The following is a 12,466-nucleotide window of genomic DNA, read 5'->3' on the forward strand; positions in this document are numbered from 1 at the left end:
AAACATTTGAACATTGATTTACGCGGACGTAGCTCTTGTTACGATATATGCTTAAGGTTAAAACACCCACTGCTCTCAAAGTGTAAATAAGACGGATCTGACAAAGTATATTTTCTGTCAAATCTTATATGGAGGCGGATGATGGTAGCATCTTGCGTACCAGAAGTGCACTAGCAGGTACGCGCAACGAGATTCTAGTGAGTTGCACGGGGCTTAAGGACCTGGATACCCTTACGAAGAGCGACCCAATGTGTGTGCTCTTCTATAAACACTTCGGACAGTGGCGCGAGGTCGGGCGGACTGAAGCCATCAAGAATACGCTAAACCCAAATACAAAAAGTACAAATGCACTGTACATCTTGAGTTGAATTTTACAGGTTTAATTTTTGCTCGATTGTACAGGCTGATTTTGTCGGTTTCACAAATGAGTTTTAACGCTGTATATAGCATCAGTCATGTGGATAACCACAATTACTAAAACCTATTCGCAGGTGTTATAAACCCTAACCTAAATTAATAGATTACGATGCTGTCTAAATATTTAATATGTTCTAGACTGCATATTTCAGCAAAATATACCTCAACCAGTAATAAGAAGTTATTTCTGAGGTTTAACTTTTATTATTAAGGTTATTAGAAATATCGATCTACAATGGCATGCTGTACATTTCCAATCTACTCTACATTCATATTTTAGTTTGTTGGATCCTTTGTTTTGGACTTCGACCCGAGCGTCTTGCAGAATTTCATGTTTTCTGTTTACGACATTGATCACAAGTAAACAAATATTAACCTTTATAGACACAGTATTTCTTCAGCTAGTATATATTTTTTATTATTTTAAACTTAGGAAAACAGGATTCACATATCATACAATGTTGAAATATTTGTGATATTTGAGAAATGACACAGTATGTCTCATATTATTTTATGTTACTATTATTTATTCTGACTGTTTATTACTTGATCCCTACGTGCCTTACTTTAAAAACATCAACGTTTGGTCAGCTTATTTACACTCGACAAAAAAAATCTTGCAACATGGCATATGACTAATAAATATGTCCTGTCGATTTTCTTTTCTTATATCACATAAAAAGAGATTCTTAGCTAGTTTTAATTGGACATGATTGTATGTAAATGACAACATTCATCTCATTCATGCATGTATGGTTAGGACATAAAGAGTCACAATTAAGCCCTCTCTGTGTATATGTTATAACAACTATAAGTTTAGAGTAAGCGTAAATCGATTTCTTGACAATAATTAGGTCACGGCTTAATGATTTGACAATATCATAATATAAAGAATAACAGAACAGCATACATAACATTCATAATGTTAAAATTTGACATCAACGTTTGGCAGTATCATTTATATGATGTACGTGAGGCAAGTATCTTATAACAAATTACGGTTATTAACAAAACAAATATTTTACAACGTTGTAAACACCCTTATTTGTCGGTAATCAGCCATGTTGATATAAGATGCGTATCATTAGATTTTCACTTAACTTTGAATGACACGACGCAGAGCCAGTCGATAATGGTTGATTGTTGTTCATGATGTTGGGGTGGTATTGCATGCTCTTAGCGTCAATGGCTTATAAGAGGGTGTCTAGAAATTGACATTGGATCATTTTTAAGCCGCCGAATAGGGTTCGATTGACTTGATCCTTTTCTTGCATAAAACGCACTACGACTGAACTAACATTCATAAATCATACGTTTGTGACCTAAATAACTGTTTATTTTGTACAGTTAAAATGTAATATGTGGCACTACTGGGCACTTTCAAGCCTGTTTTTAGCCTTATGATATTTATCTTACCATGAATATTAACTAGTTAGCTAGATAGTTATCGCGCAAATTAATTGGTTAACACAAAACAATGCGCGAACGTTAAAAGGTTTTCTTACGGCATTTATATGCCATTGAAATATGCTTCCTTTAAGTCATGTTTCAAAATCATTCGCGACGTCTTTGATGCTTAGCATCAAAATAAGTCTTGATATTTATATGGAATGGCTTGTGCTTTGTCATGATTGCTCCTGTGTAAAGTCTTTTGTATTTGCTTACCAGGAAAAAAGTAATTATCTACTGTATGAATATCTATCTTATTTTAAAAGATATGAAAAGTACGGCAATAATAGGTTTATTATATTGCTTTAGTATTTTTGAGTTAACAAATATTGTCAAAACACATTTGCATTTAGATTCCACAAATATTTCAACAAAAGTCTGATACAGTCATTCAATTAGCTTTACTTCTTTACCCACACAAATAAGTTTTCAGGGCTACCTATTGTACAGCAAAATACTTTTTATTAAACCTAAAGAAATTTGACTGAGTACGTTAAGGCCCCATCAGATTTTTTATTATCGAATGGTCTTAACGGCTTTCTTTCGTTTTTGGTGAGAGATTTAGTTAAGGAACATATATCAGGACATACTATCTAAATAGATAATACGTTTAACTTGTAATTATAGTTTGATAAATCGGTTACATAAACGTTTTTCCAAGATTCAAGTCTAAGATGTAAAACTCTTAACCATCGTCAGGTAAAGAAAACGTAAAATATAGCATTGCTCTCCCCTGATCAATGCACACTGGTTTGATTTTGATTTTTATTCCTTACAATTTAGTTCTAGGAGGTTATAATTTTCGAAGTGACTCTATGGCGTTTTGGATGGCAATCTTAGAGTCATCAAACCTTGAAGTTTAATTTTATTATTCTATATTAAGAGGAAAACGTATGCCCCCTAGTATGATACAAGTCGTTGGATATCGCTCAATTAATGTGTTGTATGTTGTTTAACGTTAACTGTAGCCTTTGTGAACAGTTATAACCATCATTAAACTATTACCTAAATGAAATAGAGATCGTACTTTTTTCACGATTGGTCACCACCGGCCATGTTACAATATATACAAGAAAATGATAACAACACTGCTATGCTTAAAACAATTTAAATTTATATTTTAAATAAAGCCTTAAAAATTGATAAACTGACCATCGTTATCAGCATATTGGCTATAAACTTCCTGGCCATTGTTTTGCATTTTGTTGGTTTACCACAAAACAAGGAAAAGAAAGGCAAGTATTGAACAGTGAGTCAATAAAGTGTTGCATTAAACATATTTTGTGTCTAAATCTGATCCTAGGTCATTAACTACAATAAAATAAGTACAAAAGTAACCGAATTGACATAGCTTCGATATGCTAAATTAGACTGCAATGGCATTTTTTCGGGTTCTTTTTTCATCAATACATTTTTTTATCAATACTTTTTCAAGATAAGATACTTTAATATATCAGATTACCTCATAACACATTATCACATGCATTACTGTTTACAGTAACTTTAGTTTGTAATTATGTTGTATGTGTAAGGGGCGGTACCTTTGAGTGATAATATTCATGGAAGGGCGATAGTAGCATTACTGCTATCTTAGATAGCATCACTCAATGATATATATACGAAATATGTTAATATTTTATTTCATACAAATGTGTTATGTTTACTAATATGAGCTCTATATCCTCGCGTTAAAAAACCGTAGTGATGTGTTATCTTCTTTTCTAATTATCGATTCAGCACTTCCGGGTGAAATAATTCTTTGAATAAATGTAGCGGCGGTATTTTTATCATTTTAGTGGAACCGGTGATTATAAAATGCTGGGCCGACGGGTAGCAACGCTAAGAGATCTAAACTCTATACAAAAGTAGGTTAGATAAATAATTTAAGCAAAGTATGTTAACCCTTTTGTATTTGCTGCAACTACTACGGAAACGTATTATTGTTATGAATGCATGTAACCGGATATGCCGCTCCTTTCTCGATGATAGGGCCAATGTATGGAAATACATTATTTTCCATTATTACATAATATGTGTGTTTTCCGTCCGTTACCGGCGTGTGATAACAATAAAAATATATCGGTAAAAAATGTGCATTATTCAGTAAATTAGTTTTCAATTGTCATTCCCAACTCCTCCCAACTGATGTTATTTCTGCCGATTGGATTCAGAACATAAGCCTTATATGGACATGATGATTCCATTACTTCGTATGCAATGTACAAATCAATTTTCAGCATATTCTCTGCTACTGAAGGCGAACAGATTGAAGTTGTCATTTTATGACTGAATTGATCAAAGCGTTTCAGCTAGGCCATTTTCTCATAATTTACAGGTTTAAATTAGTTGTCAAAACACATGTACATATTTGTTAAAATAAGATACATATTGGTGAAAAATTGATTAACCTATATATATATTGTTTGTAAATAACTCAAGTTATCCGGTATATTCTCTACAAAACATATTTTCCTATTGACTGAACACTGAACAAATGGTGTCGTAGCAGCAATCCAACTATCGTTAATTGATTTGGCCTTGATCGAGCGTTTTGAATTTTTTTCAAAAACATCGCTAATAAAGTCGCACAAGTACCTGTTAAGTAGGTTATTTTAAACTAAAATAGTTTGTTTTTCTAATTTCATGACTTTTGAAGGCTTTTTGATTCACAAAAGTAACTGATCGTGTGTTTTTATGCAATCATAACGATACTCCACCTTTTTTCGGTCGTTACCATCTGCAAAGTTGTACTTGGCACTCGGGCTGTTAACTATTTAATGGGCTTTTGCAGATGGTAATGACCTCAAAAAATGGTGTATTTACCCTATGTTCGCAGAACATGAAAGAAAAGCCTGGTAGGTGAATATTACGTTGCGTGGAAAAAGTCATTTGTGTACTTGGAATGAGAAGTTTGAAGTTGATACCTGCATCCTATGAACCTGCAATCAATTCGCGGCATAAGCTATATATAAGAAATCATTTTTTTACACAAACACAAATATCATGCTTAAACGATATCTGGGATGCGTACCTTGCAAATTACATAAGCGAGGCAGCCAATATATTGTAGAATAGTAGCTTAAAATCGCAACTAAATTCCCAAATAGTTTGTACTGTTACAGTAATGAAATCGGCAGCAAAAATATATATAGTTTTTTTTTCACGAACTTGTGGTAAATGAATACAAATGAAATGTGTTCTATACTTACTACTGTCTCTATACTTCTTTAGAGAACAAGGTGTTGCCTAACTCGAGAACTCTTGCACTTCTTTCATCAGTTTGGTAAAATGCAAATCACCAGCATCATACTCGTTAAAAATGCCATATTTGGAAAAGAAGGAACTTACCTAACAGCAATACGTTCCTACAGATACAAGCTTAGCACTATTTTACATTCGCAATCAATCATAGATCATGTAAAATACTCACACAAAAAAAAGAAATATTGAAAGCATGAAAGAATCAACTTGATTTATGAAAAGCCAGTTTTCTTTCGAAGTAATACAAACCGACTTATATTCATGTGTTTCTAACTTATTTCATTCCTTTACCTTTTTCGATAATGTATGCATTATGATTAAAGAGGTTATGACTCACAAAGCAGGCCACTTTATATCATACTCGTGACCTATTGCATATCTTAAAATCCAATATTTCATTTTGTATTTCAGATATTGTATACGGATAATGTTCTTGAGTACTTATATACGATGATTTAAAAATGTTTCATTGAAATGAATTGATATAAATCATGCTTTCCTTCGTTTTTCTAAGTATTATATTAGGATCCACATATAACACGAATAACTTAAAAGAAGAAAAAAGGGCTGTCATTTTTTACTTTAGGGAAGGCCATTACAAAGAACTACCTCTTGCGCCGAAGAAAGAAGCAAAAATGACAAACAGTATTAAAATCACAAATAACGGATACTTGCGCTTCTTTAAAATTAGGTAAGACAGCGTAAAGAGATATGCCCTTTATTGATAATGTAGAGCGATTGGCCTCACTTGAAGATATGGGCAACACTTTTTCAAACACATTGTTATGTGTATAATACTTATGTGTTAAGAACAAAGTTTAGGGACAAAGTCATGAAAATAGCGGAAGAATTTCTAACACTACATATTATGATTTTCGATACAATTTAAAGCAATGCTTAACCTCGCCGATATAAATATACATATTTTAAAAGCATATTGTAAATAACGTTTTGCAACACCTTCATACTGTATATTTACATTTTTGTCCCATAGAAAACACCTTACATGAAAGTTATAGAGACGTAAGGAGGAGTTATTTGCCGTTACCGCACAACGCAGAAAATAGGTATGATGGGATTTGGCGCCAAGATAAAAAAGTCGTCTGTTATAAATCACTGTTTTCCACTTTCGAACGATTGGAATTTCCACTTTCGAACGATTGGAAACAGATTCACGAATATGGAATTGAGGTAAATATATATGTCACGAATGTCAAAATATAATTGGTCAGTGATCACGGACACAGTCGAGCGATTTCTTAAACTGAAATCAACACATCTTCCGTTTCTTTTATATATTTTTGAGAGTATTGGTGTTTCAATTCATCTTTTTCAAAATCCCGTTTTTGCATAGCCCTTTGCTACGCAGCTTCCCTTAGGACGCCCTAATAAACACTTTTGATAGACGTTGACACAGTTATTCGTACGCCGCATCGTAAATCGGATTCGCAGAATCAATAAATGTTTATAAATCTTGATTATTTTTTCTTATTACCTCTTAACACATCTGTAAGCCCCTTTGTTATCCATGTATCCGTGCGACGCCCCTCACGCACAACTTTGATCGTAGATAACTAGGACAGTCATTTTAATGAATTTTGAATGTGTTCTTTCGAGCCAATGTTTGAACTGTGAATGTTCCTAAGGTTAATATTTTTTAAAACCGGATGTATTTCGAGAATAGCTTATAGCTTTTATCTAGATTTTTAAACCGACATACACAAGTGGGTAGTTTGCGGAATGCGTATTAATGAGGGTCATGCCAGTTAAATTATTAAGGAGCATTAACTAATAGGTTGTCCTTCCCGGAGAAGGACTAAAAGTGACAATCAAAATAACTGACTTACGGTTATAACTTTCATTTGATTACACTAGAGAGCCATCAGCCGGTACAAGAAGGCTGTGAAGCATTTACGAATGTCGGGCCCCACGCGACTGAAGCCAGTGATCTCCTTTGCTGAGTCTCTAGCGGTGCGCGAGCCCACACAGGACAGTCAGGTCTACCATGTCCTCCTCGTCATAACGGTAAGATCTAGATACTTTGTCATATTGTTGTATTAATGTTCTATTCATGTCAATATGTATATTTTGAATTCAAAACACATTCAGAGACATCCGTTAATACGTATTAGTTTAGTTAAACATATTCATTTTACAACGATTGTTAAACAAGCTATTGCAACTTATATTAAGCACTTTCGTTGGCAGAATGTTGCGCAAGAGTGTTGCCTTGTGTTGTGGGGGAAACCAATAGAAAACCCACTTGTCCGGCTTGATGGCCATTAACCAAACTTACATGCGCCAAGGCTGCAAATCGAACCCGTGTCGGCTTGGTGTGAAGCGAGTGCGCTAACGGGACAGAACATATTACTGGTGTTAACTCATATGTTTCTATTGTTCGAAAGTTTCATTTGAGATTACTGCTCCTAATTAAACAATAGTATACAAAAATACCAATTCTCAAAGAAATTACCGCTTAATCCTTAAACATTCAGTCAATAAGACTTAAGGCAGATCCCAAAATATTTGGTTAAATTTGGCATATCATCTCGCCTACACAATAAACGCAATTCACCATCTCACTTTCCTTAAACGTTCCATCTCTTGAACGTCTTGTGGGCGGTGGAGAAACTGCATTAAATAAAAAGGGACAGTCTTAAATGATTTAAAAACAGGGTTTTATTATTTTAGGATGGCATTTTGAACGACATAGATGACGTTCTTGAACGCCTGACCTCTATAAGCCACTTGCCCTTAACGGTTGTGTTTGCCGGTGTCGGTCCAGCAGACTTTACGCTCATGGTAAATAGTACATATCGTCTTAGATTTTTGAGGTACATACATAATATGATAGACAATACGAAATGTAAAGCGAAGTAAAATGAAATTAACACCGCTGATCGGTGGATTTAGTTTAATGGCAATATTTCAGTTTTGTTTCATGGAAAATTGGCAGTAGGTATATATGAAAGAACGGTGCCATTTGTATTCCGGGGAAAAGAAACAAAACGTTAGGTCTTATTAAATTCTATTTTATAATATATTTTAAAGGTTTTTGTTTGCGTTACTGTTTCGCTTGTTAATGTCGAATTCAATACTTAACAACTATATCAGATTTCAATTACTAACATTTACCAAACTCTATATAAACAAGTTAAACAAAACTTAATACCTGTATTTCAACTTTATATTTTGATCAGGAATGTTTCAATCAAGAAAGCACTGGTTTTGTCGGCCTAAAAAACAGAACGACGTCACTCAACCGGAAGCAAACACATTTCATATCATTTTCATGGGAAAACGGACAAACCATTGATCTCAACCGACTGGTATGTATCAGCTCAAATTACATTTTGTGCACTTCTTTATTGTGAACAGTCTTTTTTTAGCCATATGATGGTCAATGGAAAAGACTTATTACACCATACTATTTTCAATTTATACAATTGTAGGCCCGTGAAACACTAGCAGTCATTTCATCGCAGATCACAGAATACATGCGGCGGAAGGATATCATACCAAACAAGCCAAGTTTTACCAGTTTACCACGGTCACACTCTAGTGCTTCGTTGATCAATACAAGCCAGACCAAGGGTAGAGGACTAAGTAGACGGTCGGCTTCTAGAACCAGCCTAATAAGTCGGAACTCGGTGCTTGACAATTGTTTTTCGTCATTTACTGTACAATCATCTGCAGATGTTATACTATAAGGGTAACTATGCTGACGGAGGTATGGAATAATAATCATATCTAAGTGTTACTTATATAATTGTCGAATGTATACCTATCTTTACTCCTATTGTTAATGATATCAATTAGACTTTACTTTCTATATGTTGTGCTTAACAATTACCTTTTTTGGTTTTGTATATATCCATGTTTAATACAAAAATAACAAATGGCGCTCCAACATATACTGCATACTATGATTGTTTTATGGGATGGCGGCCATATAGTATGGATAAACGAATATTGTACTGTACTGTTGCATTTTAATTCAATAAAAAATCCACAACTAGTCATTTTGTAATAAATATACAAAATAAAGTGTACGTTGTGTTTTTGCTAGTTATTGTCTAAAAGTTAAGTTCAAAGGATTTGAGTGAATATTAAAAATTCTCTCGGTTACTGTATTGAATGTCACTCAGAACGTTTGGCGTTAACACCTTGAGGAAGTGGAATAAGTTATTAAGGATATCAAAAGATCAGTTTTTAATGCAAAAAAAATGTTATTGGTAGAGTTTCATTTTAGTTTCCCAAAGCTGAAGTTTCAAAGTTTTAACAATAATTATAGCTTTAATTTACCAATTTAAGAAATTATATTTTAAGGAACAAAATGATAAAAATATGTCTAAATTGTCATCGTAAAGTTCGAATTCATTACTTTTCATAAATGTATAATATCATAATAGAAGCGTCATTATGGTGTTTTAAAAATGTTAAAAGCAATTCACACAAAAATAATTTAATGTAATTCAATATAAATTGAACAAAATAATCTCGATTTAAATATCTTAAATGATGCACAAACACATATTTGCACCCTAATGATGGATGACTGACCTTAAGTGTATATTTGACAGCTTTAAGAGGCATGTAAAACATATCAATTTAAAAATATGGCGTTTACTTCCCCAATCAAGTCTTGGTTTCGTCTTGATTGTCTTAGTGACTATTCTTCTTTTGTTATTCAATAAGTGGCAAAAATACTCTCTTTTTTTTCAATTAAAACCGGCATGTTTGTTTGAACCGTGTACTTTCGGTTTCAGAAAAAAAATCTTTGGGAGATTCAAATTTAAATTCATGATGATGTTTAACACCAGATTACTGTCCTGTCAAAACGCTTCAACAAAAATATTTAATGACGAAACTATTTCAATCTAAACTTAATACATATACGTATGAAGAGAGGAATCCAACAACAATAATCTTATTTTTCAAAATAAAGGGGTTTTAATGTTAAGGGTTAATATTTATATAACGTAATTGAGGATGATTGGAATTAAAACGAATTAGACCCAGATTGGTTTCAATCCTTTATTGTTTATAGTGTATCAACGTAATGCAAACATATGTATTCAAATATGTCTAAAAAAAACAAAAAACGGCATTGATGTTCGACCAATAAAGCCTAAGGCATATCAAGCATTTCAAATATTGTTGTTCGTACATAAACACTTGTTATGCAACATACCTTATAGTAAAATAAGTAAATTAATCGCAAAAGTTATGTACAGAATGCAGGTTAATGGAAGGCATTCTTGTTTAAGATTTATTCAGAAATAACAACTAACAACAATTAAGAAGTCAGTTTCTATATAAAGTATATTCCACCTGATATATATGGGTTATAAAATGTATAAAACTGTACAATATTCAGCTATCACAAGGTTCATATGTCGTAAAAGTAAATTCAGAATTTGTTAATGAACAGTGAGTCTAAAGACATTAGTCCTATGTTATGTTAATGAAAGCAACTGATATATAAATGATTTCATTCTGATTATTGGGAGAGAGGGATTAGAACGGGGAACCAGAGCAGACCTGATCGCTGTACAAGTCATCGGGTTTGGTGGACTGTAACTGATCAAAAGGCACATTGACAAAACAATATTGGTTGTTCTTTGATTCGCTTCTTACGCTACACTTAATATATTATTTAGAATGTTAATATTCTGACTATTGTACAGTTGTTAAGATTGGTGTTGCATCGTTGCACAATAAAAAGAACATTGAAATGAAAGATATGTCCATTAATCAAGCTTTTGGCAGACTGGCTATTTTTCAGGATTGACAGATATCAGCAGTTATAAAACCTGTAAAAACACATATAATCGCCAATAAGGCTTATAAACGAAATTTAAAGACGAATCACAGTTTGCATCAAAAACAAAACAATCACTGTAATTTACAAACAGAATATTAAAATGTATTCATCAATTAGAATAATGTATTTATTATGTTTTTTTTCTAAATGGTGTTGACATAATGTACATTAACAATTAGCATATGAACAACATCGAGAAAAAAGAAAAGTTCCATTGTCATATTTTAAAGTATTTCCTTGTGACTGTGGGTTCGGTATGTGGCCTTCAATGGTCATTCTCTCCCGCATTTATTCCAAGCTATACGTGATTACATGTATATACTTAAGTCATGTTTGGTTGCAGTTTTTCCCTCCAACTGGTGGTTGTCACGTCATATTCCTTATTCTCTGTCGGGCATATGATATTGTCTTTCTCAGAAGGATGATATGTATTGATTGGCTCATTTAATTTAATGTCTTCACTAACGAGGTAAACGATTTGTCTCCGTGTAGGACCAATGGCAACACTTAAAGTGGTTTCATATTCATAGATGCCAGTACTGAAATGCTCCTGCTCGAGAGTCTCGAGATGCACATTTTGTATACATACATCTGCTGATTTGCGGGTGCGTTTCGCATAGTTGAATCGAACAAGGAAGCATTTTGCCAATGTAAGCAACAGCGCGGAAGGAAAGGTATTGCGCTTAGCATGACTGTATCGTTCTCCTTAGTTCGTCCAGTTTGCTCTTTTAAAATACTCGAATACTGACATCGAAATCTGTTAACATTTTGACATCGATCAGGTTCAAGAATAATTATGCATCCACGTTTGTAAAGAGAAACACAAGTCAGTGTTGAATTGTCAAATGTAAACTTGGCATTGTCGACAATTCTGAATGTTCTCACACTGCTAAAATAAAATCTTTCAGAGAAAGCTTAATACCTATCAATGCCTTTGGAATTTCTAGGTAACATAGTTCTGTCGAGAATACAAAAGCTTCGTCCAATAGAATTAAAAGCGTCTTTATAATTCATACAATTTTGCTGAAATGCTTTCATTTAATGCACACTGGGAATTCAAATAGTGAAGTCCGTTAGGTGGGTTATTTATGATTTTTTGTTGTTGTTTTTTTTTCATTCTTTTAACCTACTGGTAGCAGACAACAATTTTAAGCCGAGCCATAGATTCGATTTTTAAGGATGTCCAAAATGGTTTAAATCAGCCAATAATTCAAACATTTACAAAAAATGTTTCCATTCTACTGAAAAAAACATAATAACAATTTTAGAGGCAATTATTATTATGCTAAAATTGTTCCCCTGTGTTTTATAGACAGAAATTTGACAATAACCGATTTGAAACTAAAATACTCTTACTGTTGCCTGTTACCTTAAAGACAGTTATACCCTTTGTTTACAATAACAAAAGCATATACAGCGCGCTCGCCTATTGTAATTTTTCGCTGCTTGTTATTTTCAGGATTACAAAGAAACGTGCATGGATCACTGTGAATCTTTAACCGGAATTATAAA

At 33.2% G+C, this 12,466-nt stretch overlaps 1 pseudogene; it reads left to right on the forward strand.

Moving 5' to 3' along the window:
• LOC128237661 (copine-8-like) overlaps positions 1–12,466 on the forward strand; it is a 94,909-nt pseudogene that overhangs the window by 81,163 nt on the left and 1,280 nt on the right.

Source organism: Mya arenaria, chromosome 6 (assembly GCF_026914265.1).
Source record: "Mya arenaria isolate MELC-2E11 chromosome 6, ASM2691426v1".
Taxonomy (NCBI): domain Eukaryota; kingdom Metazoa; phylum Mollusca; class Bivalvia; order Myida; family Myidae; genus Mya; species Mya arenaria.